At 49.2% G+C, this 6617-nt stretch overlaps 1 protein-coding gene across 1 annotated transcript in view; it reads left to right on the top strand.

The window, feature by feature from the left end:
* The first annotated feature begins 972 nt into the window (after positions 1 to 972).
* LOC140116376 (tyrosinase-like) overlaps positions 973 to 6617 on the top strand; it is a 37110-nt gene continuing 31465 nt past the window's right edge. The window contains exon 1 of the mRNA XM_072132904.1: positions 973 to 1109. The gene's annotated coding sequence lies outside the window, so the exon portion shown is untranslated. The remainder of the gene's footprint in view (positions 1110 to 6617) is intronic.

Raw genomic sequence — 6617 nt, 5'->3', positions numbered from 1 at the left:
CCGCTGCCGATTTTCTTCATGCTTTGTGCCCTAGAGAAAGCTTGTTCCCAATGCTCCCTGTCTCTATTGCGATTTGTCACTATGATCCCGTGCTGCCTGTCCTCACCTCTTTCCTGTCCCTGACTATGATTCTGCTCTACGACTTGGCTTCGCCTCGGCCGCCACTGCAGACAGTGGCACCTGTAGACCGACCTGGTGGTACCACGCTGCAGCAAGTCCAACCCTCTTCGTTGCGGGCTCTGGACAAAACTGGGTACCACTTAGACTCTGGTCCCAGGTGTCGGCTTACGCCATTGTCCGCGGTGTTCCAGTGGGTCCACTTCTCCTGGTGCTTGACACTTACATCTTTTCTTCCATGGGCCGGAGCTTACATCTTATTACCTTGGAGTCGGGGCCTAGAGGTACGTCTTATGATCCAGGGGAAGGACTAACATGTCATCATTTTGGGGGTTACATTTTATCCTTTTTACCTTGGATATTCTACTTTTCTTTGCTGGTTATTACTTGTGAATTGTTCAATTTTTTGTATTTTTTTTGACCCTGTGTTTCCTGGGTATTTTTAGGTTTCTTCACCTCTTTACATTGGTTCTTGGATATTTTCTCTCCACTTTATTTTCAGTCTTCACTATTTTGTATGGTCTTTTCTAGTATTTTTTCATCTTGGTGAATTTCCAGTTAAATGTAGTTGGTTCTTTTTGATGATTTTATAAACATTTCACATAGAAGAGGCGAGGAATGTAACATATGTTTTCCCATTATAATATGTGGAATATGGACTAATGAAGAGTTACTGGACAGCATGGGCCCGTACTCCTCCGATCATCTAGATGCTGTACAGAATATTCTCCCCCCAGCATCGTACCAGGATGTTGGCTTTGTTCACTCTTCACCAAGGAAGTCCTGCACAACCAGGATGCCAGTCAATCAGTCAATCTTCCGCTTTGGCACAGATGAGGTTAATCTTAGTCGCGTTGTTTTCTGACTTTAGGAAGCTGAAGATTTCATTTGCATCTTGGGTCTTCCTAGATCCTCTTCTTGATGTGTATAAATACTTGCTACCGTCCCCACTGGGAGCCACACACAGCCCTGGAGACACCGCTTCGTGTAAGGTACCGTATGTTCTCCTTCAGATGGTTGGTGGTGGTGGTGGGACAGATGGTCAGGGTCCGGAGTATGAATGTACTGAGCAGAGCCCCTCATGTCCACCTCCTCATAGAACACACACCTGGAGGTCACCAGAAGGTATCAGGCACCCACCACTCGTTCTCCATCTACCTCACGCTCCGTGTAGTCAGGTGCAATAGGTGCAATACACCTTCCAGGGGACGCAGCTGCCAAACACAAAGCCAAATCTGTGCCGCAGCCGTGTGTTATCCTCTTTCCTGCCCGCTGCTAGTCGGGAGTACAGCAGAGGACCCAGGGCAGCAGCAGCCTCTTCTCCATATGTTCTCCTTTCTGTGCGTGGGCTCTGGCGCTGGCTGATGTGGTGAAGTTATCAAACCAGATCTGCCATATGAGAAGATATGATTAAATCCAATACCAAAATATGTTACTGATCCCCAGGGGGGAATATCCTTGTGTACACAATGCCCAGGCAATTGTTCCACTGTTTCATATATAAACTACAAGAGGCAAGTTCTTACATGTTGCTCCATAGTTGCATACAAAAAGTTACAGGACAATGTAATAAAGCAAAATACAGGCTGAAAGTGGTGTATGTGTATATATGTAATAGGAGGGGAGGTGGTGTATGTGTATATATATGTAATAGGAGAGGAGGTGGAGTATGTGTATATATGTAATAGGAGGGGAGATGGTGTATGTATATATATGTAATAGGAGGGGAGGTGGTGATTGTGTATATATATGTAATAGGAGGGGAGGTGGTGTATGTGTATATATATGTAATAGCATACCTCCCAACCGTCCCGTTTTGGGCGGGACAGTCCCGTTTTTTAACCCTTGTCCCGCCTGCACGGACCGTTAAGTGAAAGTCCCGGTTTTTTTGCGGTTTCACGGATTTTTCCGTTTTGTCCCGCCCCCGAGTCCCGCCCCCCCCCCGAGTCCCGCCCCCGAGTCCCGCCCCCGTCCTGCTCAGGATACAGAGAAGCCAGGGGGCGGGGTACAGCGTCCTCCTCCTCTCCAGCTCCCGGGCTGTCTGCTGCAGAGCCGGCACCTCCCCCATCCCCTCCCCTGGGAGGCAGAGCCCTCCCTGTCCTCAGGCTGCCACTTGCAGGCACATGGATGGATGGATGGATGGAGCAGTGCAGAGTGTCATGTTCTCTGCACTGCCCCTGCACAGCAGCCCCAGGGGATCATCCTCCGTGCAGGCAGGAACTCTCCAGCACTGCTACATCAATGGCTCCCTGCCCCCACCTCCTCCTGCTCCTCACTGAAGTTCGTCTGATGAAGCAGAGCCGAGTGTGTGCAGCTGCTGCAGTGTGATAACAGGTACTCTACAGTGACTGCAGGCAGCAGCTAAAGGGTTAAACACTTTCCTCCATAGACCCCCTGCCCCCATCCCTAACCCCCCCAGTGCCCTTCTATTCTGCTTTTATTGTACCATATACTTAATCCCTTAACCCCTTAAGGACGCAGGGTTTTTCCTCTCATTTCTCGCTCTCCAACTTCAAAAATCCATAACTTTTTCATTTTTCCGTGTACAGAGCTGTGTGAGGGCTTATTTTGTGCGTAACAAATTTTACTTTCCCGTAATGTTATTTATTTTAACATGCCGTGTACTGCGAAGCTGCAAAAAATTCCAAATGTGGAAAAAATTTTTTAAAAAACCGCACATGTCACGTTCTTGTGGGCTCAGTTTTTTCGACTTTGACTGTGCACTCAAAATAACACCTCAGCTTTATTCTTTGGTTCGGTGCGATCGCGGTGATACCGGATTTATAGGTTTTATTGTGTTTTAATACATTTTCAAAAATTAAACGCATGTGTGCAAAAAAAAAAAAAAAAAAATTTTTGCCATCTTCTGACGCTAATAACTTTTTCATATTTCGGTGCACGGAGCTGGGGGTGGGGTCATTTTTGGCGAAATGAGCCGACGTTTTCATTGCTACCATTTTGAGGTCTGTGCGACATTTTGATCATTTTTAATTTCATTTTTTATGTGATGTAAAAAGGTGTAAAAGTCGCATTTCGGACATTTGGGCGCCATTTCCCGCCTCGGAGGTCACCGCCGCCCGTAACCGTTTTTATATTTTGATAGATCGGGCATTTTGGGACGCGGCGATACCTAATATGTCTGTGATCTTTACTGTTTATTATGTTTTATATCCGTTCTAGGGAAAGGGAGGTGATTAGAATTTTTAATATTTAATAATTTTTTTTTATTTTTAAAACCTGTTTTTTCTTTTTTTTCCACTATTTCTTAGACCATCTACGGTACATTAACCCTAGATGGTCAGATCGCTCCTACCATATACTGCAATACTTCTGGCTCATTGTAACGAACCTGCAGAAGCCATGTAGCCTCGTGTCAAAAGAAGACCCGAGGCTACCACGGCAAACGATCGCCGCCCCCGATGACGTTCGGGGGCACAGCGATCGTAAAAAAGACTTTGCCGGCGACAATGACCGACTGCGGTTATTAGCGGTGGGGGTTTTCTGCAACATGCAAAACCCCCCACCTTGTATGAAGAAGACTCAGCCCGTGAGCCCTCTTCATACACTCCTTTTCCCACAAATACAAGTTAGGCCCTATCCATAGGACAGGGCTTAACCTGCTGATGTGTGGGGGTTTCAGTGATGTGACCCCCATAGATCATGAAAACAAGGGGTCTGTTGGGGTCCACATAAGGTCCATGTCATCGCTCTATGACGGTAATGGAGCAGAATGGTCATACACGGCCGTCTGCTCCATTACTCTGACGGAACAATTTTTGCGTTTCCATATTTCACTCCCCACTTTCAAAAATCAATAACTTTTTTATTTTTCCACGTACAGAGCTGTGTGCGGCCTGTTTCTGCGTAACAAATTATACTTCCTAGTGACAGTATTAAATATTCCAGGCCCTGTACTGGGAAGCGGGAAGGAAAATATCAAATGTGTTTTTTATGGCTTTCACTGCGCGCTCAATAGGACTCCTCCCCTTTACTGCGCTCCATAGGACCCCTCCCCTTTACTGCGCTCCATAGGACCCCTCCCCTTTACTGCGCTCCATAGGACCCCTCCCCTTTACTGCGCTCCATAGGACCCCTCCCCTTTACTGCGCTCCATAGGACCCCTCCCCTTTACTGCGCTCCATAGGACCCCTCCCCTTTACTGCGACAACGAGCATGTCCCCCCCCTAGACAACGAGGATTTCCCCCCCTAGACAACGAGCATTTCCCCCTGCTAGACAACGAGCATGTCTCCCCCTGACCCCTAGACAACGAGCATGTCCCCCCCCAAGACAACGAGCATGCCCCCCCCCCTAGACAACGAGCATGTCCCCCCCCCCAGACAACGAGCATTCCCCCCCCTAGACAACGAGCATGTCTCCCCCCGACTCCTAGACAACGAGCATGTCCCCCCCCTAGACAACTAGCATTTCCCCCCCCCCTAGACAACGAGCATGTCTACCCCTGACCCCTAGACAACGAGCATGTCCTCCCCTGTGGCTGCGTGCCCTTTTTTGTGTGTTTGTGTTATTTTTGTCTTCCAGGACCGTGCCTGCTGTGGACTGCTTCGGATTCGAAGGATTACGTCTATGACCGACATTTCTAACAAATAAAATGGTCAACGAGGGTGTGTCTGCGTCTTTTGTTCAATAAAATTTTCTGAAAACGGTGTGATTATTTATTTTTTTGCGACACTCTTCATAGTTTGCCGTAGTAGTGGTGCCGGCTAGGTGACGGTGCTCATTACTAAGGGCTGGCCTTAGTGTTTGCCTTAATTTTTTTGGCAAATTTACACTAACGCCCATACCATTACCCCGGTACCCACCGCCACCAGGGGTGCCGGGAAGAGCCGGGTACAAACCAGTACCTGACCGTCTATAGATGGTCAGGTGTTGGGGCGGCTGCAGGCTGTTATTGTTGCGCTGGGATAGCCCCCTAACAGTGGCCTATCCCAGCTCAGTAATGGCAGGCTGCTGCTGCTTTTTTGTATCTGGCTGATTTGAACAATAGGGGGCACCCCATGCCGTTTTTCCCCCCCATTTTTTTGTAAAAATGGGGGAAACAGCCTGGGAGCCCCCTTTAAAGGGGGGACCCCACGCATATTTTTGTCAAAAATTTGAAGAAAAAACGGCATGGGGTGCCCCTATTTTTCAAATCAGCCTGATACAAAAAAGCAGCAGCAGCCTGCCATTACTGAGCTGGGATAGGTCACTGTTAGGGGGCTATTCCAGCGCAACAATAACAGCCTGCAGCCGCCCCACTACCTGACCATCTATAGACGGTCAGGTACTGGTTTGTACCCGGCTCTTCCCGGCACCCCTGGTGGCGGTGGGTACCGGGGTAATGGTATGGGCGTTAGTGTGAATTTGCCAAAAAAATTAAGGCAAACACTAAGGCCAGCCCTTAGTAATGAGCACCGTCACCTAGCCGGCACCACTACTACGGCAAACTATGAAGAGTGTCGCAAAAAAATAAATAATCACACCGTTTTCAGAAAATTTTATTGAACAAAAAACGCAGACACACCCTCGTTGACCATTTTATTTGTTAGAACTGTCGGTCATCGATGTAATCCTTCGAATCGGAAGCAGTCCACAGCATGCACGGTCCTGGAAGACAAAAATAACACAAACACACAAAAAAGGGCACGCAGCCACAGGGGGGGACAGGCTCGTTGTCTAGGTGGGGGACATGCTCGTTGTCTAGGGGGGGGGGACATGCTCGTTGTCTAGGGGGGGACATGGTCGTTGTCTAGGTGGGGGTACATTCTCGTTGTCTAGGTGGGGGTACATGCTCGTTGTCTAGGGGGGGGGCATGCTCGTTGTCTAGGGGACATGCTCGTTGTCTAGGGGGGCATGCTTGTTGTCTAGGGGGGGCATGCTCGTTGTCTGGGGGGGACATGCTCGTTGTCTAGGGGGGGGCATGCTCGTTGTCTGGGGGCGGACATGCCCGTTGTCTGGGGGGGACATGCTCGTTGTCTGGGGGGGACATGCTCGTTGTCTAGGGGGGGCATGCTCGTTGTCTGGGGGCGGACATGCCCGTTGTCTGGGGGGGACATGCTCGTTGTCTAGGGGGGGACATGCTCGTTGTCTAGGGGAGGACATGCTCGTTGTCTGGGGGGGGCATGCTCGTTGTCTAGGGGAGGACATGCTCGTTGTCTAGGAGGGCATGCTCGTTGTCTAGGGGGAGTAGAATATGCCCCCCAATTATATACATAAATATACATTGGTGCCAGTGGATGCGTTGAAGGTATGAGCAGTGGCGTGGCCAGGGGGTGTGGTTAGGGGGCGTGGCTAGGGTGTGGCTTCTGTGGGTAAAAAAATCGCCGCGGCGCGCTTCGCGCGCCGCCATTTTGTCCCTCTTTCTCCTCCACAAAAGTTGGGAGGTATGGTAATAGGAGGGGAGGTGGTGTATGTGTATATATATGTAATAGGAGGGGAGGTGGTGTATGTGTATATATATGTAATAGGAGGGGAGGTGGTGTATGTGTATATATATGTAAT

The sequence above is a fragment of the Engystomops pustulosus genome, chromosome 2, assembly GCF_040894005.1.
Source record: "Engystomops pustulosus chromosome 2, aEngPut4.maternal, whole genome shotgun sequence".
NCBI classification, from domain to species: domain Eukaryota; kingdom Metazoa; phylum Chordata; class Amphibia; order Anura; family Leptodactylidae; genus Engystomops; species Engystomops pustulosus.
Note: the sequence above shows the minus strand (reverse complement) of the source record. Positions and strands in the feature narration are given on the sequence as shown.